Here is a 26,765-nt window from a genome sequence, read left to right on the forward strand (position 1 = left end):
CTTAAAGGGATACTAACCCCCCAAATACTCTGCTGACTCATTCTCTACAGCAGGGGTGTCAAACTGCCGGCCCGCGGGCCAGAGCGTCACGGAGAAACCGCGCCCAACCCATTTTCGGCAATGGGAAAAAGTTCCGATACATCGTGCGACATCACGTGACGTCGCGAGTTTGACATGCCTGCTCTACAGTATCACTTCTGCCAGTCACCTACTAAATTATAGTTACCTTGACATATCCCACCTGCTGAGGTTGTTTTTTTTTAAAGGTTTGGAATTCTGCTATCTTAGTCTCAAGGTGCTTTTTCCAAAAAGCAACTGGACTTTCTTGGATTTTTCCTTTGAAAATGTTTCACTTCTCATCCAAAAAACTTCTTCAGTTCTAACTGGATGATTGGGAATCTCTACAGACATTTGCTATCTTAGATTGCAATCTGATGGTCACCTATATGGAAGGAGCCCTATTGAACCCAAAGGAAGATGTCTTCGAATGAACAGGTTACTGAACTGTTCTATGTTAAAGGATGTAAGAACCTAATATTTTTTTTAGCCAATAGTTGCTGAGGCTATTTTTTAGTATAGGGTTCGGCATCTATGGCCACTTTACAACCTGTGGATTTTAATCTTCAGAATTCCTGAGCCAGCATGGGAGGAAATGTGGGGTACATGGCTGACTCAGGAATTCTGGAAGTTGAAGTCCACAGGTTGTTAAAGTGGCCATAGATGCCCACCCCTCCTTTAGTATGTGCATATAATAGTAAAAAAAAGCAGGCAATGAAAACACACAAATGTTTCAGAATAGTTTGATGTATTTAATGCTGCATGAGTAGGGATAGAGTTTTTGGGGCCAGGACAGTAAAAGCTTCAGATCTCATTTGCACTACATTCTGTCCTTCTCTCTGTCCAATCCATTTGCTTCCCAAAGCAATTCTCTATTTCTGTCACACTCTGGAGTGGCAAAATCTAGAATTATTTGCATGATCTAGATAAATCCAAAGCTGCCGCTCTCTTCTTTCCTGCTGAAGAAAGGATAAGGGGTTTTAAAAGTGTTTTTTAATGGCACCGATTGTCCACACAAAACAATACCATTCCTATTATTACACTACAATTAATGAAGGTTTCATGTACAGCTTTTGTCTTCTTTAAATATAGCCTCAGCCCTGTGCTTTCATAAAGCCCTGGGACCGTCCAGTAGAGCTATGAGACCCTGAAAAGGTCCCCTAGCAATGGTTTTATAAAGTTGATATCATCTGCCAAGAGGGAGGCAAGTTGGCAGGGCAAATTAGAAGGAAAGGTGAGGTTAAGAATGGGCCAGAAGGAGGAGCTGAAACAATTTTACTTGCTAAGCTGCAGCTATTTAAGTGCCTGTTACACCCACACAAGCCTTAATGTTACAGTAATTAAGAAGCTACAATGAGAGAGATTCCTGTGGAAAAATTGTTGAGCATCATTGTTCTCTTTAGACACCGAGCACTGATTTCTTTTTATGTTGGACACTTCTATTTTAGACTCCTTGCGGCCTCCATTTATAAGGGAAGGAGAATAACGGTAAATCCTGGCATTACAGGTACACTGCTATCATGTCACCCCTCACCCTTCTCTTCATTAAACTAGACATAGATGTGCCATCTAGTGGTGCTGCTTAAGGTGCCGATAGCATTGTGGAGAAGTCCCAAAGGTGCTTTCTTTCAAAAGGCAACTGGACTTTCTGGTTTGCTTGAAGGTGTTTCACTTCTCATCCAAGACGTTTCTTCAGTTCTGACTGAATGGTGGAGAATGGAAGGATTTATATTCATTGCAGTCATCTGGTGGTTAGTACTCTTTCTGAGAGTTGGTGAGCTGGATGACTGTGACCTGGATGACCAAGAATCTCCATAAATATTTGTATAGAAGTATAGGAAGGATTCTCTTTCTTTGGGATGCTGTGACATAGTTGCAAGACATTTTGCAGACAAAACTCGTTCATGTTCACTTTGACTTCATCTCCACATTGGCAAGAACATGTGAGCTCACTAGGGTGACATCTTGCAAAGTTTTCGGAAACCTTTTGCTCTTATTGGATCCAAGGAAGAAGACAGGATTCTTGGCAGCTAAAGCACCTCACCTCAAAACACAAATGACAAATATTATTCCCCCTCCCCCATTGAAATTGGATGTTCTATTTAACTTGGTGCCTTAGGTATCCTTCTTGGACAGGGGTCCCCAACTGGTCTGCACAACAAGCAAAGCCCCATCTGTGGGATGCAGGCAGTACACAAAACCAGGTCCATGGAAAAACCTTTCTCTACAGAACTGGTCCCTGGTGCCCAAAAGGTTAGGGACCTCTGTTCTAGGACAATACTACCTATTTGTCCCTGCCTTTGTCACCCAGCTAGAGGGGGGGACAGACAATTGTGTGGGGCTGAATTCCAAAGGTGGTAAGTGCTTTTCAGGGATTGTGCTTTCTGTCTTGAAGGAGTGTACTGGGTACTGTATTAAATCATTAGTGCTTTAAAGGTGTAGACTAACATGACTGGAATCCACAAAACAGTTATATCTTTAAAAGGATGGTATTTTAAAAATCCATCTGTTCCTCCATAATACACATATCCTTATCATTTAAATAAAATCACAAAATAGATTTCCTTCCCCCCACTTTTCTATGATTTGATGTCACAAAGTATAATAAATGTACAAGTACTTTGATCATGAATACACACATGCACGCACGCACGCACACACACACACACACACACACACAGACTGCCTCAGAGAACTAGGATTTCCCCATCAGTTTCATGTTATGATTGCAATAATATGCTGAGGTCCAGAAGTGGATCGGACTACACATGATTTAAACTATTTGGTACGTCTTTTCAACCAGTCTTCATGAAACTAGCATAGCCTCTATTAAGATCAGCTTTTGCTTCCATTTCCAGTTAATCATTTTATTGTCATCTTTTCAAGAGCCTTCCATTAAAATAATTATAGGTATCAGTGGATATACTACCATAGCAATACAGTGATGATGAGATCTGGAATCTTATGTGGAGAAAGGTCCAGAACAATACATCAATACATTTATGATCCTTTCTTTCCCCTGTTCCTTCATTTTCTTCTTCTTTTTTAATTCCAGTGTTATTACTGTTGTTTTTTCTTTGTGGTTAATAGAGGAGAAGAATCTTTTTCAGAATTCTCATTTGGATAACATCTCTGTCATTCATATAAAAGTTTAGGCTTCCTCTTGGACTAGAAAAAATAATGCTCCTGATGTAAAATTTGGATGATTGGATTCCTTCAAGCAACAGGAGCATCATCTATTTGTTTTTAAGATTCACTGATGAGCTTGAAAAAGATCCAGCTGTTTTAATCTGCTCAAGCAAGGTCCAAAACGCTTGTTCTACTACTGTGCTTAATTTCCATCAAGTTGTTTAGTATAGATCTCCATTATAACATGAGTAGTAAAGTGACATGTACATGTATGTGTATATGTAGGAAGGAACTATGCATTCTTTTCTTACAATTGTGTTCCAAGAACATGAGTGATTCTGCAAGTGAATCAAAATCAGTGGAAAACATCTCTGTGTTCAAAATCAGGAGGCTTCCTACACTTAATTTTAGCAACACTACTAACTGCTTCTCCTCTTGCTTGCTTTTTGCAAATTGTTATTCCTATTTTTGTCAAGTAACAAAAAAAAATGTGAGCAATCTGATAAATATGAGGAAGGTCACTATAAGATATACTTCCAAAGCATTATGAAATGCTTCACATGTGAAGACAAACGCCCTGTTCAGAATCATGCTAATGGGCAGTCTTCCTCGACTGTGTCCCTTTTAAAAGTTTTGCCTTAATTGCATGCTGTGGTTTCAGTTATTTTGTTGGGAAATAGTGCGTCTTTAGCAGCATTTACAACCTTCTGAATTTTTCTAAAACCATGTTGGCTGGCTAAAACAAAGTCCAATAGCTGGAAATCTTAAAAAACCACTGCAACCATTGACCTGAATAAACTGGCTGATGTCAGCAAGCTTGGGAGGTTCCCCCCCCCCACTCTTTCCTTTATATTCCTGCCCCACAGAAATCATGAGATATTTCAGCTTTATTAGTTGAATGACTTTAATGTGACTTTGGAAAGCAGTCCTTAAGCTGTTACAGCTGAGATAGGAGATCCTGTGATCAATGGCAAGTTCAAAACATTTGCTTGGGGGCTTACTCGCAAGGTGAGTGACACCTTGGAAGTAAGCCAGTCAAGTTTCCCTCTCAAGCCATCCAGACATTCCAGGCCTATTGAAAATAACTCCTGCATTCTTAACTCTTTTATTCTAGATTATATAAAGCAGAATCTAAAACACAAAGCTACCTAATGACAAGAGATAGATCATAAAGCAACAACCTCTGTCTAAATCACAAAGGCTTTTTGCAATCCAGACCAGACACCACAATAATTGGTGGAGCTGGCACAGAAATGCCTATAATACAATTAGATCAGAATCCCATGTTACTGAGCTGCAAATTTTCAGATGACCACAAGATAGCAATGAAAGGTTAGATTATATTCTGCATTTATTGCCATCCTGTGATAATCCAGATTTTTGTAGTTCAGACAAAATGGGCCTAGATTCAGTTGTCTTCTTAGTCTTCTGTTGACATGCTGAATGATCTGAACAGGAAAGGGCCTAGTAATAAGGCCCACCCTATATTACATGCTATTCATTCTTGTCCTCTTCTGCCATAAATTATTACAATTCCTCCTATCATACAACCTTGCTGCGGGTTCTGTTGCAAATGACTCTTTATTTATTTATTTATTTATTTTATTTTAATTCCATTTATATCCCGCCCTTCTCCGAAGACTCAGGGCGGCTTACAAGCTTAGCAGTAGCCTTCATTCTATGTATATGCCTGCTTATTAGGGCTTTCACACCCCCTCCAAGCGGCATTTTTACAAAGTCAGCTTATTGCCCCCAACAATCTGGGTCCTCATTTTACCTACCTCGGAAGGATGGAAGGCTGAGTCAACCTTGAGCCTGGTGGGATGCGAACCTGCACTAATTGCAAGCAGCTGGTGTTACTTAAGGAGGCATTAGCCCACTGCTCCACCAAGGCTTATCTGTGTTACATACCTGGAAGACTGCCAATCCTGACTGGAGACCAGAATGAAGAACTGCAGTCTCTCTGTTAGATACCTTTTGATAGGAAAGCAACAGAAGGCTGGCATTTTCTGAGCAAACAGAATAGTAATACTCAGTGCTTTTTTTGTGTAAAAAAAAAGGTGCCGGAACTCACGCACAGCTTCGGCTCCAGTCGAAAGCCCTTTACGGAGAGTGGGCGGGGGCAGGGGGGATGCTTTAGGGAGCTTCTGAGGTGCAGATTACGTGAGCAGCATCAGCTGACAGATGCCATTGCTAAGGCCTTTGAGAGGGCGCTTGTTCAGAGCCAGCATGTCTTCTGCCATCTCATCCTCCTCTGCCTCTAATGACACAAAGGCTTCCTCCGGAGCCAGAGTGATCAAGGTGGCGGCGGCGCAGCTGCTTTGGGAGTGTGCCTGGTCCCTCGAAGAGATTCGCTCCAGGAGTCAGTCCTGTCCCTGGTGGCCAACACGGGAGTGAGGACAGGTGGTGGTGATGGGGGGAGCCCCATGAACCAAGGCAGAGAAGAGGTTCTGCTTTCAGGGCCATGGAAGTGTTTCCGGATCGACCTTCAATGCCCCCAACTTCCCCAGGCAGCTTCCTTTCACTGAGCCAGACCTAGCTTTACTCACGCTGGCAGCTTAGAAGGAGCCGGTTCTTCCCTTCAAAAAAAAAGGTGCCGGAATGCCGTTCTGTACGTTCTATGGCAAAAAAAAGCACAAGTAATACTGCATTAAAGCATTTTTTGGTGATTGCTGTTCCAGTATTGTTTGTCTTATACAGGTCAGAATTGGATGACGTTTTTATGGCTGAAAGCTCACTTGTTTTTCCCTGGCTTGTGAGGTTATGGCAGGGTGACACCACTAGAAGGGCTGGACCTATAATGTTTGGCCTCCTGCTTTCTAGTTTTCTAGATTTGCAGTTTTAAAAGAATAATAGGGATATTAAATCCATTGGGACAATTTAGTGTTATCTTGAAGGAAGGATAATGGTGGTCAGTTTGTCTTTCATGATTAGAAGGTAGGTAAGATTCCCTAAACAAAGCTTTCATTTTGCTTACCTGATACAGAATAAGAGAGGAATAGCAAGGAGGAAATGTTCCTATCTATGGCACACAATGATTTCAAAAACCTTGGACTCGTATGAACCATTTGGGGCTAAATCCTATTGAAAGCACTAACATCCATTATGACTCACGCCTTGTGATTGGTTCCTATGGTAATTCACAAAAAAAACAAAGATGTTGGCAGCTCTGCCTCCATTACATATTTCTTCTGCACTGACTCACGGTGGTTTTGAGGATTGCTAAACTAAAAAGCGATTACATTTATTTACTCAGGGTGGGAGAGCAAGAGCAAGAGCGCCTCTCCCACCCAAAACATTAAATTCTATTCAGGCACCTTATCAATTATTATACATGCCAAAAATTGGAGGCATAGTTCAAATGTGCTTCTCCACAGGAAGGAGAAATATGTATAGCAGCAGAACATATTTGTGCTACATATTTGTGGTGAGCAAACTGGACAGAGGAAAAACATTAGGATGCACAATGGCTTCCTGGAAAAGAAAGTGCACTAGCATTATTTTGTTCATTTTGTGTCATTTTATTTTTATATCTGTTACGAAAGTGTGTGCAATCTTCAACCCTTGTCTGGGTGAATATGGACTGGTTCTGTTACTAAGCAAACTTTTATTTAATTTCTATCCCGCCTTGCATTCTAAAGGTCAAGGCAAATATATTAATTGAAGTTAATATTGATGCTTCCATTTGAAGAGTTCAGGAAAGTGATATGTGTCATTCTGAAAAAACAAAAGGCTAGCTTTTGTGCACTTGTAAAAAAAAGGTTCCAAATAAGTTGAATGGATCTGAAAGCTTCCAATGTAATGATCCGTTCCACAACACCAGTTCAGAAACTGAACCAAATTCCATTTGACTTGAATCTCCAAATCAAAGCATTGCATATGTGGATGTTGGACTTGTAGGATTGCTTTGTATGAGAAGCAGCTTTATTCTTACTTGAAAAAGTATGCAAATATTAATAAAGGGCACCATCATTTTAGAGTATTTGCTCACATACTACTGGTCTGTAGTAAGCATGACAGAAAACTTCTGCCCATTATAAACCAAAGTATTAGAACAGAAGAATAGAATAGAATAAAAATTTTATTGTCACTTTAAATGTACACTAATCAGCATACATTAAAATGACATTTAATTGCCTTCAGCTATCAAAAAAATATCATTATGCATATACTCACATACCCACACATATATGACACAGAAAAACATCACAGTCTAGTTTGAATGTATACATAAACACGGCAAAAAAAATCCTGTGAATTTACAAGATGGATGGCATAAGGAATAAAGCTGTTATAGAATCTAGTATAAATACTAGATATAAATACTTCGAAACCTCCTCCCAGAGGGAAGCAATAAAAACAGGCTGTGAAGTGGATGTGTGGGGTCTCTAACAATGCTGTGAGCAGTATTCTGAATCACGGGAAGTGAGCTTCCTATGATCTTCTCGGCTATCCTTACTATTCTCTGTATGGACCTTCTGTCTGAGGCACTGCTACCACCGAACCAAACAGTGATGCAGTTTGTTAAAATGCTTTTAATTGTGCCTCTGTAAAAAGTGGTGAGGACAGAAGGAGAAAGATGCGCTCTCCTCATCCAACTGTTGGCGATTAAGTGGCTGTTCTGCCTTTTCACTCCTAACTCAATGTCTATGATGGCAAAATATTTAGCTTTTTATTTGCTTTACTGTCTGTTTATTAAATTTCTATGCTGCCCATCTTGCTAATGCAATGACTCCAGCCTTATCTGGGTTTATCTATATGCAAAGAAATTTGATGGATCTCACACATACTATGAGAATTAAAATGGGTTACAGGTAATCCTTGACTTATGACTGAAATTGAGCCCAAACTTTCTGTTGCTAAGCAAGACAGTTGTTAAGTGAGATTTGCTCCATTTTACTTGCCACAGTTATTAAGTGAATCACTGTTGTTAGTGTAAGTTAGTAACATGGTTATTAAGTGAATTTGGCTTCCCCATTGACTTTCCTTGTCAGAAGGTCACAAAAGGTAATCAAATGACTCCAAGATACTGCAAATATGAGCCAGTTGTCAAGTGTCTGATTTTTGATCATGTGACCATGGGGATGCTTCAGTGGCCATTAAGTGTGAAAAATGTTCATAAGTCACTTTTGTAACTTCAAATGGTCACTAAATGAATGTTGTAAGTAAAGAGTATCTAAGAATAGTTTTTGCCTAAAATGTCCTTCCTTTACATGCTCTTGTTTATGACAAATGTTGAATTTCAGACCTTGGCAATGGAGGAAAGGCATGTTTGTGGGCCTTATGTGAAATCCTTCTAATTCAACCTGACAGTTGACTCTTTCTTTTTGTTTATCCTTGAAGCATGTTTTACTTTTCCCTTCATATTCTGCCCTGCTTCCCCCCCATACCTGCCCCCCCCTGCCCCCAGGACTACTCCCAATTCTCTTTTTCCTGGGTAAATAACACATTAGGACAGCCATAAGTCTTGCCTCAAAAAAGTCTCCCTTTGAGGGAACCAGGAAATTATGAACACAGTATGTTTGGTTTTCTTTCTCTTCCCTAGATGCTAATCAAGAAGACTATTTCCATTTTTACTCTTATCCTGGAATGCATCAGGGGACTTAGCAAATGGGTCAAATGACATTGGTTCAGGATACAAGTCTCAATGCATTTATTGTGGACACTAAGCTGATGCTGAATTTAATTACGGCAGCGAGACTTTTAGTAGCGCAATATTGGAAGAAGGAAGAACTGCCGACTATAGAAGAATGGACTTTAAAAGTTTCCAATTTGGCGGAAATGGCAAAGATTTCAGCGTATTTGAAAGACCAATCGCAACAGAGATATACTGTGGAGTGGAGAAGATGGATTGATTATATCCAGAATAAATATGGGACTAAAAAGTTTCACTTAGCATTTGAATAAGTAGTGGATTTATATGATGTATAACTAGCTTGTAGTTATTTTATTAAGAGTTAAAGTGCGATAGAATTTAATATTTTATTGTTGTTTGCATATTGTAGATTATGTTTGTTTGTATTTTTATACCCTGTATTTAGCTCTGGGAAGTCGGGGAGGGGGGAGGGGGCGGAGGGGAGAGTTGGGGAGGTTTGGGGAGAGGGGAGGGGGTTGGGAGGGGTTTTGTATTTAAAAATGTACTGTAAAACTTTTCAATAAAAAATGCATTTATTGTGGCAAATTTCAATAGGCCAACTGACTAAACAGCAGAACTTGAACAGGAGGATATTGGTCCAATTTCTGGTATCTCCATGGAGAGCTGGATAACAACAACAGCAGCACCTATCTAATAAGCTATTGATGTTCAATACCAAATTAGAGAGATTTGACACAGCTTAAGATCACACAACTGATGGACCAGAAACTCAAAGAGATGACATTTCTTATTGTTGCAGGATGGTACTCACTTTGCATTGGATGCTCATAATTTTTTTCATTTATTCATGAAATTTATATGCCACCCATTTCACTCTCGATTGACCCTCTCCTCTGTAAAGATTCCACATATTTCCAAAGCTTGAACTGAGAATGTCTTTGTATCTACATAATATCACTGGGAATCTGCTCAAAAGGAGAGATCAAGTGAAATAGGACAGAATTTATATTCCTCTATCTCTAAGGCAATTTAAAAGGAAAATGTCTTCAGATTCTCAGATTCTATCTATCTATCTATCTATCTATCTATCTATCTATCTATCTATCATCTATCATATATCATCTTGTTGAAAGAAAAATCTTCACCAGGGTCCAGTCCAAGCTGGGAATAAACAAAATAGAGACTACTTTAGAAAGAAAGTTGGAGTTTATTGAAAGGCAAAGCCAGACAGAACTATGGTTCTGGGAAAGCTGACCATGTGTTGCTGGGAGTGGTTGGTTTTTATACCTTCTTGGGCTTTTGAGATTATTCCTGTTCCTGTTTGAGGCTTTGTATTTCCTGTGTAATGTACTTTGACCTACGTCTGAGTGTGCCCTTTTGGTATTGGTGGGTTAATCCTATTATGTCCCCAAAGGTCATGTCTTTCAGAGTTTGGGTGGGGTACGTAGATTTTAGAGGTCTTTATCTTCTTATTCCCTTAGCTTCTAGCTTTCTGGCCCCAACCTTCCTGAATGGATTATTGAATTTGCATTTCTAAAAACTGGTCTCTGCCTAGTTTCTGCTTGGGGCTATTAGGAAAACTGGGCTTGTTTTTCTGCCTTTAAGATCTTCTCCATTATGCCTTTGGATAAATATATTCTATCTTTTTAATATTTCCCAAAATATTTCTTTGTCTGGATTCTTCCCACAATCTATTTATCTATCATCACCTCTCCCTCCCTCCCTGTATCTCTCCTGGTATTCTGTCATAATCAGAATTTCCACAGCTTACACTTTAAGAAATACAATTGAGCATTTCTACCACTGGTGTTCTCTGAAAGCACAATACTATCTTCAAATGCTCAAAGAGATGGTTTCCTATATCTGTCCTGATTTTTAAACTGGCAGCCAGGTCAGGAGATAGCAAACATTATTTGAGATCCTTCTTTCGGCTCCTGAAAAATTAATAATTAATTAATAATTAATAATTTATTTGTATATCGCCCTTCTCCCGAGGGACTCAGGGCGGTGAACAGGGCAAACATATAAAAATACAAAGGTACAAAAGTTAAAAAAGAATTAAACACAATGCCCAAACTAAAACAATAAATAGATATATTAAAAACAACAATAAAATCCCAACCCATCCCCCATCAGGCCAGGGCGGCTTGTTCGAAATGAATTAAGGCTGATCTGTTCTGATTCTGGCACTATGTATGAGGCCCCGTTTGCTGCTCTAAGCAAAGGAGTCATAGCCCTTAGTAAATAGAAGAGTACATGAGGAATAAGCCACTTAGTGAAGTTACAAGGCGTTGAATCACTCTCCTCCTTGCTGCATTCCCAACAAAGCCCCCCCCCCCGCATGGGCTGGTTTAGGCCAGTTTAATATTTCTCTTTTATTAAAGCACCTTTTACCAGTGCTTGTTTTCTCTGGTGCAGAAGGAAACAAGGCAGCTCTCAGAATCTGAACAGAAAGACCAGGATACCCTTGCAGTTACAATGCTGAGTCCCAGCCTGTGGAGTGGCTCACAGGATGAAAGTTGTAATTGTTGGATCAGCTTAGTTCTGTCAGTCAGTTATTTTGTGAAATCAACAGTGAACTTACTTTGACCTTTCCTTTACACTCTCTCTCTCTCTCTCTCTCTCTCTCTCTGTGTGTGTGTGTGTGTGTGTGTGTGTGAGAGAGAGAGAGAGAGAGAGAGAGAGAGAGAGAGAGAGAGAGAGAGAGAGAGATGAAAATGAAAGAATCAGAGGCAGGAAGCAAACTGATCCAAAATCAACAAGGCAAGATAAGGCTGCCCTTTTTGATATGTAAATAAGGGCACAGAGTGGGGTTCATATCTATAGATCTGCCCAGGAACACCCTGACCTGGGCATACAGTAGTCCAATGCAGACCTACAAATGTGTCTGACATGCCCTGGAATTGGCAGCTCATCTAGATCCATGCCTGGCTATTTCTTGGCCACAATAGAGTCAGTTTGGCACCGGCTAGAAGCCAGAAGACTGTGATTCCTAATCCTATATCGGGTATGAAAGCCAGATAGGTGACTTTGGGTCAATCATGAAGAGACTGTGAGTTGTTGTCCCGCCTTAGGCATGAATATTGGCTGGGTGAGTTTGGACAAATTAGCAGGAGACTGTGAGTTCTAGTCGCACCTATTTGGATGACTTCAGACCAGTCACTTTCAACCCAACTCACCTTACAAGGTTGTTGTTATGAGGAAAATAGGATGAGGAAGGAGTATTGTGTATGTTCCCTGTCTTGAGTTATTTATAAAAATAATAAAGGCAGGATATAATGAAACAAACAAATAATATGACAATTGTTGCATTTTGGTTGAGTATCTACCTCCATAGTATATAGATATACAAGCTGTTGAATCTATATACCAGAGGTGGAGAACTATGACCCTTTTATGACCTGTGAACTTCAACACCCAGAATTCTGGGAAATGAAATCCACAAGTCATAAAAGGGCCATAGTCCTCCACCCTTGCAGGGAATACCTTCATAAAAATGTTCTCATAACTCATTCTTGTAACCAGGTAAAGTGGCTCTATTTAGCAAAAAGTGGGTGAATATGTCCCTCAGTTTCATATAGATCTGTAGGAACTCTTCAGATACACCACTGGCCTGCATTATATTTTGCTTTGAAAAGAGATCATTGGCATTTCTGCAAATAGTTATGCCTCATAGTTTAATCACTGGGTGGCACTGGCCTTAGTTGTGTTCAGGAACTTTTCATCACAGCCATGCCTTTTTTAAAGTGCAATTAAGATTCTTGCTTAGGTTCCCCCCCCCCATTTTGACGGTGTCCTGTAAATCTTCTATTGCACTGCTATGAGAACAGTTTCTCTTCTGCCTTTGTGGTTCCTTTCAAAGGCCATCAGGAAACCAATGCTAGGGAAAATGCAGCCAACTATGGCAGTTTCGTATAGCCATTACACCCGATCACTGCTGCCTCTCCTTCTGGTGTTGCCAAATTATGAGCAACCTCAATAGCAGCTGTTGGTTTGCACAAGAAGGTCAGCAAATTGACATTTCTCCAGGAAAGTTGGAAACAATCTGCTGCTGGGAGCGGAGAACAAACAGGGAAGCTGTTTTTCTCTGTCAAATGTGCCTCGAAAATCCTCTTTTAAGCATTCAGCAAAATCAAGTAGAAAAACATGCACAAGAACAAGGGTTTCTCATGGAGGGCACAGTGGTCCTCAGTGGAGAAGATGCTTGAAAGGGACTCAGAACCAGATCTTGTGGGTAATTTCCAAGATTCAGGGAACAGCAGGAAGGGGCATTTATGAAACGACAGAGGTCATTCTAAACCCCTGGGATCAAGCAAGATTCCCACCATCTCATATGCCTGGTAAGGAGGAAGATTCAGTGGTAGGACAGGTGGTTGGCTTTTATCAATCTCTGACATCTGCAGGGAAAACTCATGGCTGAAATCTGCTTCTGCCAATCAATGTGTGCAAACTTTATTGATTTGATTTTTATCCTGCCTTTATTACTTTATAAATAACTCAAGGCAGCAAACATACCTAATATGCTTTCCTCCTCCCATTTCCCCACAACAACAAGCCTGCGAGGTGAGTTGGCTTGAGAGACAGTGATTGACCTGAAGTCATCCAAATGGCTTTTGTGCCTAAGGCAGAACTAGAACTCAGAGTCTCCTGGTGATTGGCCCAAAGTCACCCAGTCAGCTTTTATGCCTAAGGCGGGAATAGAACTCACTGACTCCTGGTTTCTGGGATAATACAAATTGGAGGTTTGAACAAGAAAGTTTAGAGACTAAGGCACTAAGGTGATATAGAAAAGGGAGGTAAAAGCCCACATTCAGGATGCAATATCTCCTGGCAAGCATATTACCTGCTCCTTACCTTGAAGAACGACTTCTGCTGTAGCTAGGTTTTGGGGTTCTGTCTAGACTAGTGTTTCAATAAAGGAGAATATTTGTAGCTCAGGGTTGAAGTGAGGAGTCCTTGATGCTCTCTGAGCTTGGTTGTTTTCTTGCAGATGTTTCATTACCTAAACTAGGTAGCATCATCAGTACTGATCGTCAGCCTAGACCAGTCTTTCTCAATCTTGGGATCTCTGTGATATGTGGACTTGAACCCCAGGAATTCCCCGGTCAGCCATGAAGTTTCTGCACCTTAAAGTTGCCAAGGCTGAGGAACCCTGGTCTAGAAAGCTGTTTGGAATAGAAATGATTCTGTCATTTCTGATCAGCTGATCTCCCTGCACAGAGTGCAGAGATGTTACAACAGGGCTGCTGCACAAAGGCTCAAATTTATGTTTGCGCTGCATTGTCTGCTATATATCTGGGGGAAAGGACATCTGAGAGAGTGGAGGAGCAATCAAGAAGACAAGCTTAAATACACTGTACAAGAGATTTATTGGCAAGGCTGCTGGGGTGAGGGCTGGCTATGACTTGAATTGTGGGAAGGCAAACTCAACACAATGTCAAACATGACTTATGTGAAAACACCAATCTTCCCAATGCGAAGCATTGAGTATTTAAAGCCATGCCATTGAAAGAAGGGTGGGCTGGCCAAGTGTTTAAGAGGTGGGTGGGTGGGGAAGACACATAATTCTAGAAGCCTATAATAGGGATTCTTTTCTTCCTGGTCTCCAAGGGTTTCTTTGAAAAGGAAAAGAAACACATTCATTTGGGGACGCATGCTTATGCATGTATTGCCAAGTCTTTCCTTCACAATTGGTTCCTGGAGCTTGGAGTAGTGGTGGGATTCAAATATGTGAACAACCAGTTCTCTGTGTGATGCTATTTCCGGAAGTCCAGAGATTTATGGGAGATGACTATTAGGAAGTAAAAAAACAAACCAAAATCAAGAAGTCCCACTGATGTTATTGTTGACAATATGCTGCGAACTTAGTTGCTGTGTTATAGTTGACATTGTCATATCATTTTTTTGTAGCCCTGAATTGGTCTGGAAGTGGGTGAGAGAGAGGAAAGCTGCTGCTCTAGCGGCAGAAGTTTTGGGAAAATATTCTTTATTCTCAGATTTCAATTACTGACTCTGTATGAATGGAAAAGCGTACAGGGGAACTTGTTTCACTAGTAATAATAACAATATCCAAAGAGATATGAGTTAATAATGGCCAAAGCAGGATTAAAATACACAAGTAACAATTAATAGCTGGAGAAAAAGGGGGTTGGAGAAAGGGAAACTTGCTTCTTGCAAGAGCAAGAGTATCTCTGTTGTGATTCAGGGTCAGCCTGTGGGTTCGGCAGTTGGATCGGACGACTCAGAGGAGGAGGAGGGGGGTGTTGAAGAGCTTGCTGAGGGGATTGGACAGCTTGATGAGAGCCCCCAGCAAGGCCCCTCTCATCTGGTCACGATGCAGACCCAGCTGTGTGAGCCTGACAGCGTGGATGAAGATGACCCACAGCTGGCCCTGTTCAAGGACGCCCGACGCAGGAGGCAGTCAATCAGGAGTAAACAGAGGAAGGCAATGGGGCACCTCGGAAGGAGGCAGAGAGAGGCCACGCCCTGAACTGTATTTAAGGGGAATGTGTGGGAGGGCTGATTTGCTGAAGGCAACCGCTTGGATAGTTCCTGTTTCTTAAAGCTCCTGTTTCTTGGTTCGTGTCTTGTTTGTTTTTGTAGCAATAAATTTGGCAGGCGTAATTCCAGCCTCTTGCCTTCTTGTAAAAGGGGTTGTCCCTGCCTTTTCTGCAGGGCTGGTAGCAGGCTGGTACAGAACAGTCTCCAATTCTGCTCTCTCACCTCTACACCACTTTTTCAGTTTAAACTGTGCATATTTCTCCAGCAATCTCCCTGCTTTCTTCAGTGGCACTAAATTTTCTAAGGTATTTTTCTTGCAAACACATCAACAGGATTTTGTAATTACATTTTCCCCAATATTGAAAAATATTGAAATATTGCAAAAATAAATAAAACTCTGAGTAGCATCCATTCAGCCCATCCAGTTTGCTTTGCTTTTCCTTTGTGAGGTGGTGCTTCATAATGGTGCTGACAGGTAGATGAGCTCACAAAGGAGAAGTAAATAAAACTTCTGGTGGGCTGAATGAAAGCTCTTGTGGGTTTTGAGTAGTGGTGGATTAGTCAGGTTTTGGATTCATTTTACAGTGTTTCAATAGCTTAGCTTTTGTTTACTTTTTGGTATTTACTGTATTTGCTTGCTTATTTATCTTATTTAATATCACATTTGTTTATTTGGATTAGTTTATACGTATTTATCTGTATCTGTTTATTCTTAATAATTTTAAAAATACGAATCCCAGGCATATTTACTTAAAGTATAAAATCTTCGAACACCGGGATGGATAAAACAGTCGTTTATTGCTAAAAGAGCTGTTTGCAGAAATCACGGATTGGAGTCAAGAGGGAAACCCAGGCATAGCACAGAATGGCCAATCACAGGCAAGGAGGGTAGAGAAGGAGGACACAGAGAACAAGGAAATACAAGTACCAACAGCTATGACATTGGATGAGGAGCAGCACAAGAAAACAAGACCAGTTAAGGTAGTCAAACCAAAAAAGATAGGGAGGAGAAATTTTTTTTAAAAAGGGGACAGTAAGACCGGATTGCAAGGGAAGCGATGTGAGACAGTCAGAACAATTGCAATTGGCTAGAGCAAGGTCCATCACATGGCCAATGAGCAGAGCACGGAACCAAACAGGCTTACCAACGGTTTTTCAAAACTTCAATGTTTTTTCTCTGATGACGCTGGCAGAGGACCAGCGAAAGCTTAGATTAGGTAGATATACTTTAAACCAGGGGTCCTCAAACTTTTTAAATGGGGGGCCAGTTCACGATCTTTCAGACCGTTGGAGGGCCGGACTATAGTTAAAAAAAAAACTATGAACAAATACCTATGCACACTGCATATATCTTATTTTGAAGTAAAGAAACAAAATGGGAATAAATACAATATTTAAAATGAAGAACAAGTAAAGTTAAATCAACAAACTTTCCAGTATTTCAATGGGAACTATGGGGCTGCTTTTGGCTAATGAGATGGTCAATGTCCGGTTCCATATTTGTCACTGCTAGTCGTAACAAGTGATGCAAGTGTTCATCCGTTAGTCTAGATCTGGTTGGAGATTTCAGATGTTTCATTCTGGAAAAAGTCTGTTCACAGACATAAGTGCTGCCAAAGATGGTTGCCATTTTAAGTGCATGGTTCCTGAGATGAGGATATGTCTCAGAGGGGAGAGATGCATAGAAACTATGAAGGCTGCTTGACTTGAATGCGTCTTTCAGAGTCACAATTCTGCAGTTCAGCCAGTTTTATTTGGTAAATTGTATCCACATTTTCAATGTCAATAGAAAATGGGTTACGGAAAAGCTGTATGTCCTGTGCATGGAGATGAAGCTCTTTAAATCTAAATTGGAACTCCTTTTGCAATTTTTCCAGTGAATCCACACATGTTTTGTTTGGGAATGCAACCAATGGTTTTTCCGCTAACAGATTTTGAGTTGTGGGGAGATGGCAGAAGTTTTCCTCCTTCACTTGTTTGATGAGGAGGCCTAATTTTACTTCAAATGCTTTGACATGTGATTGCATATCACAGATGAGCTTCCCTTTTCCTTGAAGTTGCACATTGAAACTGTTGAATAGCTCTGTTACATCTGTTAGAAAGGCAAGGTGCCATTTCGATTCTGCATCATTGAGCTCTGATACTTCTTTGTTTTTTGAAAGCAGAAAAGCTGTAATCTGTGGAAGTAAGTCATAGAAACATTTCAAAACTCTCCCTCGACTCAGCCAACGGACTTCTGTGTGGTACAGAACATCTCCATAGTCAGCATTTAGCTCAGACAGAAATTCCTGAAATTGTCTGTGGTTTAGTGCATGAGCTCTAATGAAGTTAACACAAGATATCACAATTGTCATAACAGAGTCCCACTTCAGTGATTTACTACACAGCGCTTGTTGGTGGATGAGGCAGTGTATGGCTATTGGATGAGAATAATTATGTTTGTCCATCTCTTGGTTAATACGAGCAATTACTCCTTTCTTAGACCCCACCATGCTAGGAGCACCATCAGTTGTCACACTGGCTAGTTTAGCCCAGTCCAGCTCCAAACCATTCACAGTTTGGCAAACCTTTTCATAGATATCCTCTCCTGTAGTTGTTCCTTTGATGCTTTGCAGTGCAGCAAGCTCTTCTGTGACTTTGAAATTGTCATTCGTCCCACGAATAAAAATTAAAAGTTGTACAGAATCACGAACATTATTGCTTTCGTAAAGTGCCAAGGAAAAATAGGAAAGTTTTTTTTGTCAGGTTTTGCAAATGCTGATACAGATTGTCTCCCATTTCTTCAATCCTCCGTGTAATTGTAGGTCCTGAAAGACTCACTGTACTAAATAAATCGGCCTTCTCTGGACACATCTCTTTGGCAACAGAAAGGAGGCATTCTTTAACAAATTCTCCCTCCACAAATGGTCTGCCAGTGCACGCTATTAGCTTGATAACTTGAAAACTTGCTCTCAGTGATGAAATATTTAGCTGCTTCTGCTTCACAAAAGTATTTTGCTGAGCTGTCAATGTATTTTTCAGTTTTAATATTTTATCTTTTCTCACTTCCCCGACCAAACAAGCATATTTATCTTTATGTTGAGTTTCATAGTGTCGACGCAAATTGTATTCTTTGAACACAGACACTATATTCTGGCATATCAGACACACAGCTCTTTCCTTGTACTGTATGAAAAAGTAATCATAAGTTCTTTGAATATCCTACACTCAGAGTCAATTTTTCTCTTTCTTGACATAATTGTTTCCTAGGGATTCCAAATTGCTATTAGTAAAATACCAATAAATATATGCAGCGCTACAAAAACAATATACCAGCAACATTCCCCCCACATTAGGTGCAGTATAGTTCCCCACATTAGTTTGTAGTTCCCCCACATTATGGCAGTATGTTCCCCCCACATTAGGTGCAATATAGTCCCCCACATTAGGCTGGCAGTATGTTCCCCCACAGGCATACAGCCTCCAGCGATACAGTATGGCTGGAGGCTATATGCCTGTGTACTGCCCCATTTCAGTGTTCCGACCACCGCTCCGGTCATAGCAGGACCGGAGGACCGGTGGTCAGAACACTGAAGGGACGTGCCACTGGTAAACACTTACCGTATTTTTCGGACCATAAGACGCACCTGACCATAAGACGCACCCAGTTTTTAGAGCAGGAAAAAAAGAAAAAAAATATTCTGAACCAAATAGCAACAGTATACTAAAACAGGGCTTTTCAACCTTTTCATCCATTGTACCACTTTTAGGACAAGGCAATGTCCGAGTACCACCAGTCACCCAGCAACGTGTCAAAAACTTGACACACCCCCTAAAAAAGGAAAAAAATGATAAAGTACAGATAGTCCTCGACTTACAATGATTCGCTTAGTGACCATTCAAAGTTACAACACTGAAAAAAGTGACTTATGACCATTTTTCACATTTATGACCGTTGCAGCATCCCCAGGGTCATGTGATTACATTCAGATGCTTGGCAATCGATTCATATTTATGATGGTCACATTGTTCCAGGGTCATGTGATCGCCTTTTGCAACCTTCTGACAAGCAAAGTTAATGGGGAAACCAGATTCACTTAACAATCATGTTACTAATTTAATTTCTCTCTCTCCTTCTCTTTCTCTCCCTCTCTCCCCCTCCCTCTTTCTTTCTCCTCTCCTTCTTTCTCTCTCTCCCTTTCCTTCTTTCCCTTTCCCTCTATTTCTCCCTCTTTCTCTCTCTCTGTTTCCCTCCCTTTCTTTCTCCTTCTCCCTCTCTATTTTTCTCTTTCCCTCTATTTCTCCCTCTTCCTCTATTTCCCTCCCTCTTTCTCCTTGTCTCTCTCTCCCTTTCTTTCTCTGCCTTTCCCTCTCTCCCTCTATTTCCCTCCCTTTCTTTCTCCTCTCTCTCCCTCTCTATTTTTCTCTTTCCCTCTATTTCTCCCTCTTCCTCTGTTTCCCTCCCTCTTTCTTTCTCCTCTCTCTCTCCCTTTCTCTCTATTTTTCTCTTCCCCCCTCTCTCTCCCTCCCTCTCCCATTGTCCCTTCCTTCCTTCTTTCTTCCTTCCCTCCCTCTTTGTTCTTCCCTCTCCGCGTTAGAGCAGTACCTACAGAGGCAGCCCTGCGGCCCGGCTTTCTCTTGCAGAAGGCAGGCTGAAACGGAGCAAGGAACGCGAATCGGCCGATCTCGGGCTCCTGCATTCTCCTCCGCTCGGTCTCAGCTTTTCTTGCTACAAGACAAAGCAGGCTGAAAGGGAGCGAGGGAATCTCCCTTGCTTTGTTTCAGCCTGCTTTCTCTTGTAGCAAGTGAAGCTGAACCCGAGCAGAGGAGATCGCAGGAGCGCGAGATCGGCCGATTCGCATTCCTTGCTCCGTTTCAGCCTGCCTTCTGCAAGAGAAAGCCGGGCCGCAGGGAGATCGCAGAAGCCAATTGCAATCTCCCTTGCTTTCACTTGCGGAGGTTGGGGCTGGCCATACGGATCACCTTCTGATGTCGCTGCGTGCGTCACCCGGCGGGCCGGGTAAATGCGCTCCGCGGGCCGCTTGTGGCCCGCGGGCCGTAGTTTGAGGACCCCTGCTTTAAACAGTTACTTTTTATTGCTTATTATGATCTTTTAGCAATATGTTTTATCATCCCGGTGTTCGAAGCTTTTACACTTTAAGTATATCTGTTTATATATCTATTTACCTATTTTTATATCTATTTAATTATCTATTTATTATATTTAATATATTTATTTAGTTTAGGATTAGTTTAGTTAAGGATGGAGACATTCTTATACTATGCAGCAAAACTCCTGTCTGAGGTAAGAGGTCCTCTTATTTATTTATTTATTTACTTGTCAACTGCGTAACTCTAGGATGAGTTCAAGATTCAAAGAGGTAACACGACAAGTAACATAACATAAATAATAATAATAATAATAATAATAATAATAATAATAATAATAATAATAATAGTGACACTAAATTGGGCCCTAATTATGAGAGGAGTCAGGTTGATTTTTAGTCAGTTTGACTTCTGGAAAGATGGCAAAGCAAGTAAGCAAAGATGATCAGCTTCTTGGAAAACATAATCCCAGGACATTGATCCCTTGACATGTGGGCCCCACCATGTTCAGCTGATGAAGCATTGCAAATTGAAAACAAATTCCAGGATTACATCTTGAAATACTTTTTTTTTAATCCATTGTGTAATGAGTTAGAAATGATATACTTTAAAAAATGGGTTCAATCTGCCAAATTGTGTCACCTATGGAAATAAGCTATTTTACTCTCACACTGACTTCAACAGAGACATGCCCCCCCCCGTAAATGAACAAAGAAATAATTAAAATCCCAAGCAAAATCAGTTTTCGCTCCTATACTATTAGCCCAATTTAACTTTACAGAAAACAATCTAATATGGCTGCAGTGGCAGAGAAGGTAAAAATGAAGCCTTTTCACTAATCAAATTGGTTTTTGTTGACCCGTCCTATGATTATTCCCAAGCAGCAACATTTCCAAAAATGTATATATATATTTAGAATACAAATACAAATATAAATTTTAATACAATGCCTTCCAGTTTTGAGTTATCATAGAAGAATTCTATGGATTTTATTTAGTAAATTCGCCTCCTCCAGTTGGTTTGTCCTGAGGTGTTCAAAATGTCTTCTTTTGGCAGGTCTGTTCTGCAGAAATACAGAGACCACCAAACAGAACAAAGTGAGTAACCAACTCTTTTGTTTGTGTGAGAACCTGTGGCAGGAGTGGGGACACAAAGGCAACCCTCCCTCTGCACCACACCTGACCCTTCCTATTTAATGAGAAGTTTTAAATTGCAGTGTTGTTGGTGGGTTAATATGTAATGTCTTTTGGGAATATTGTTTAACAGCACAGGTGTTTTTCCATAAAAATACAGAACAGAAGCAGATAGAAGAGCTGAGATGCTTACAGAAGAAGGAGCTGGCAGAGAAAGATGCCACCATAAGAGCTGTAAGTCATTCATTTCCCTTACAATCCTGATTTAAGCCCGTCTTTTTGTCTGTGTACCTACATTCGATGACTGATGCATGCTTCCTCTAATTTCTGCATCTTAGTTGGAAGAGGAGAACAAGCGCTCAGCCAGTGAACTGGGCCGACTTCTGAAGCAGACTGAGGAGCTGGAGAACAAAATAAAACTCGATCCAGAAAGTGAGTATTATTTTAATTTAACAGCATTTTAATTGTTTTCGTTTAAAAAACAAAAGCGATTTATTCATCTTGGCTGTACGAGTTCTGATTCTTTTGTTATTTTTTTTTGCCAGGAGATGCTGACAGAGAAGAATTGCAGGTTGCAAATATTAAAGAACAAGTGTGAAAAGTACCAGAAGGCAATCAACCGACCCACCACTGTAAGTATCTTACATGATAGTAAGAAATTAGAACAACCTCTGTAGGTGATATTTTATAATGTATTAATTGTACTTGCTCAATTTCTTTTAACAGGAGGTCTCAAGAGAGAGGGAGAGGAATAGAGACCTTTTGAGAGCTCGGGACCAGGCAATTGACATCGTCTGCTCCCACATGCTGTCTCTACCATACTCAGAGAGAAAATTGTCGATGAGTTTTTTTCTTCCACTTCTGGGAGAGAAATAGACATGTTTCAGTTGATGACTCTCTATCTCACTCTGAAATATTTGTTTAACAATTTTCAGCCTCTGCAAGAAGCAAATAGGAGGAAATACCTGATTGCTTCAAGAAGGTAAATGATACAGTTTTTGAGACATTAGTTTTTTTTCCATAGAAAAGTTATCATACAACATTTGGTAGTAAAAATCAAATCAATTTTGTAACACAATGGTTATACTTTTACAGTTGTTGTTGTTAGTTGCGAAGTCGTGTCTGACCCATCGTAATCCCATCGACAACATTCCTCCAGGCCTTCCTGTCCTCTACCATCTTCTGGAGTCCATTTAAGCTCACGCCTACTGCTTCAGTGACTCCATCCAGCCACCTCATTCTCTGTCTTCCCCTTCTTCTATTGCCCTCATTCTTTCCCAGCATTAGGCTCTTCTCCAGAGAGTCCTTCCTTCTCGTTAGTTAGCCAAAGTATTTGAGTTTTAGCTCCAGGATCTGGCCTTCTAAAGAGCAGTCAGGGTTGATCTCCTCTAGGACTGACCGGTTTGGTCTCCTGGCAGTCCAAGGGACTTGCAGGAGTCTTCTCCAGCACCATAGTTCAAAGGCCTCAATTCTTTGGCGCTCAGCCTTTCTTATGGTCCAACTTTCACTGCCATACATTGCAACTGGGAAGACCATTGCCTTGACTATACGCACTTTTGTTGGCAGGGTGATGTCTCTGCTTTTTAGTGTGCTGTCTAGATTTGCCATTGTTTTCCTCCCCAGGAGCAAGCGTCTTTTAATTTCTTGGCTTCAGTCCCCATCTGCAGTGATCTTGGAGCCCAGGAAAATAAAATCTGTCACTGCCTCCATCTATTTGCCAGGAATTGAGAGGGCTGAATGCTATGATCTTGGTTTTCTTAATGTTTAGTTTCAACATTAAATAGGCAGGGTGACAGTATAAAGCCTTGCTGGACTCCTTTTCAAATTTTGAACCAGTCAGTGGTTCCGTGTCCAGTTCTCCCTGTTGCTTCTTGACCCGCATATAGGTTTCTCAAGAGACAGATAAGATGGTCTGGTACTCCCATCTCTTTTAAGAACTTGCCACAGTTTGTTGTGATCCACACAATCAAAGGCTTTAGCATAGTCAATGAAGCAGAAATAGATGTTTTTCTGGAACTCCCTAGCTTTCTCCATGATCCAGCGTATGTTGGCAATTTGATCTCTAGTTCCTCTGCCTCTTAGAAATCCTACCTGTAACTTCTGGTAGTTCTCAATCCACATACTGCTGGAGTCTAGCTTGTAGGATTTTAAGCATAAATTTATTAGTGTGTGAAATGAGTGCAATGGTGCGATAGTTTGAGCATTCTTTGGCACTGCCTTTCTTTTCTTTTACAGTAGCTCAGGGTCAAATGAAAATAGGTGACTCTATCACAGTCAAGAACATGAGGATTCCCAACCATAGATTGTGATAGAGATGGAGTAAATGATTTGATATGTTTCTGTTTCATTCTGAATATGGTCAATATTTTCGGGGTATGAGTCATGCAAAAAATTTTTTTTTGTTTGTTTGAATTTTTCCATGAATTGTTCTGAAATTTTCACATTCAAATTAGGCTATAACATTCAGCCATGAAATAAGAGATCTTAGGCAGAATGCCCTCTCTTATGCCATTACAAATAGAACTGAGATGGTTTTTCTTGACGTGCTAGGCTGAATTGATCCAAAGGCAAATGTAATTTTAAAAATTGCTAATATTCTACCTGCTATTTTTTGCTGAGTTTGGATCAGACAAAAATGTTGTTTGATATGTAATTTAATGTGTTAGTTATTTTTTTATTGAAATTCTTATCTGTGTTTCAAAATAAGATCTGTTTTTTCTTCAACTACAATCTTCAAATACAGAATTGTACTAACATGATTTCCATTCTAACCTATTTGTTTTTAATCTGTTTCAGTGAATTCACCTGTATCTCTTTTTGGGACTCCCACTTCTCCCTTGTTAACCCAACCAGGGACAACCAATACCAGCTGTGGCTCAGAGATGCAGTCCAGTGACATACATCACTTTTTACACCTTTTCCCTTAATAAAGACAATGGCAGTTGGTCCCAATTTGGTCCCAACTGAAGACGTAACATGACGACTACCTGTATTTTGAAAATTCTCCTTCACCACCAAATACGCTCCTGAAGAAATTGCTTTTGGCATCCTCTTCTTGTCTGGGGGTCAAAGTCAGGAAAATGCTTCCAGAAATTTGAGTGTCACGGAAGATGATCATGCCTTGCAAGTTTCTGCCCTGAGGACCTGGGATGTTAAGAGAGAAAACCTCAAGACCATCCAGGGGAAAGACATCAAGCTTGCCTTGCCAGCCAAGTTGATACCTTCCATCTGCCCAAATGTCCATCCTTCCATTGATCATGAAGTAAAAGATGATTAGGGATCTGGAGGCTAAGTCTTACGACGATCGGTTAAAGAAACTAGGCCTGTCTAGCCTAACCAAGAAAAGGATTAGGAATGTCATGATAGCTGTCTGCCAATATTTGAGGGGCTGCCATAGAGAAAAGGGGGCTGACCTATTCTCCAAAGCATCTGGGAACGGGACAAAAAGTAACCAACAGAAAATCATCAAGGAGGGATCCAACCTAGAATTATAGAGAAATTTCCTGATAGTGAGAACAATGAATGAGTGGAAAGGCTTGCCTCTGGAAGCACCATCCCTGGAGGTTTTTAACAAGAGATTGGACAGCCATTTGTTATAGGGTCTTCTGCTCAAACAGTAGGTTGGACTGGAAGATCTCCAAGGTCTGTTCCAACTCTGTTATTCTGTCTTCTCTAAGTCTCTTTTTATTTCCAACTATACTTATTAAACATCATGGGTTTGATTACATTGTCTACTCTCTCTTGTTGCTATATTGAGCCTCAGCTAATGTGATGTCTGCTGTCTTTTTCTCCCCTTTCCCCTTCTGCTGTCTTCTCTTGAAAGAGAAAGATGTACATCTTTGTGATGCCATGAGAAACTTAATAGTCCTGGCTTGCTCCTTTTTCTAACACACCCCATCCCCGTCTTTGGACAGTATGTGAAATCTAACTTCTTCTGGTGAATGACACTCTTTGCTCTACAGCCCAAACCTCAAAATGTCCGACTCACAGACTTCTTGAAATAAAATTCTTTTTAAACATTGGGAGAAAAAAGGACCACCCTCAAAGTCTTTCCACAAAGACTCAAAAGGGATCGAAAGTGATGGGGATGCATGAAGAATCTCTCCTTGTTCAGCTTTTGCAGAGAAATGCCACCAGCAACTTTGCCAAAAGAAGGTAATGAATGGGAGCGTCATACACCTATAAATGGATCTAAAAGTGCATATCGTAGCTTATATATTTAAATATACTTTTTTGGGTTAATTTTTAGTTTCATGTCACAGCATGAAACTTTACTTTCATGTTTGGTTTGCTTCTTCTGAACAGGGAGTGTACCCCAGAATATTTTAAGAAATGCATGTTTTGCAAGCAATACTGTTTCAATCCCTAGTGGTGCACATACTGTATCATGACATGTCACTTGTGGGGTGATCTGAACTATGATCTGTGCCTGACCATATCTGACTGATGAGTCTGGGACTGAGCACTTGGTGATAACCTTGATCCAAAAACCGGGAGTTTTTTAAAATCTCTGACAGGCTTTGGGTGCAAGAGCAGCTTCAAGGAGAGTTTTAATCTTAGGAAAAACTAGTTGATTGTATTCAGAACCTCAGGAGTGCTGCTTGCAATGCGTGGCTGAAAGAAATCCCAACAAACCCAAGGGAATCTATTGCAGAATGGGTTGATCTTGAATGTGACTGGATTCCTTTTCTAACAAAACCTTGCATGAAAAGCGTAAATAAATGCCTACTCCAGTTTATACGTAAGCTACAGTATATGCAAATACAACTCAACAGAATGTTCTCACAAGTGCACCTCAGCTGAGAAAGGAAGCTCTATATTGCTTTCCATTGCTTTCCAAGTGGCACATCGATTCCTTAATCTGTTCAGATGGAGGAGTACAGTGCTGTCTCCCAAATTTCAACTGGTGACATTTTAACCATGATGCAGAGAAACCACGGGCCCTACAAAGTGAACGAATGGATGAATGCATGAATAAACTGGGTCCAAGCAATTTCTTCAGGCTTGTAAGCCATTTTGCCCATTTGTAAAATTGGGCAGTGGCACATGACCCGCTTAACAAATGTCATAATGCTGCAACTCTGGAATCGGTTACAGTCATAAATCGAGGACTACCTGTATTATAATGAATGTCAACCTAATGCAGAGCATAGTTTTTATAGCTTTATTTTCTGTACTTGTTTTCTCATACAAAACATTTCCTCTCCATATATTGATCGTGAAGTAAAATACATTTTAATTCTGCTCCGTGAGCTGCACTG

Source organism: Vipera ursinii (assembly GCF_947247035.1).
Source record: "Vipera ursinii genome assembly, chromosome: 1".
Lineage (NCBI taxonomy): Eukaryota > Metazoa > Chordata > Lepidosauria > Squamata > Viperidae > Vipera > Vipera ursinii.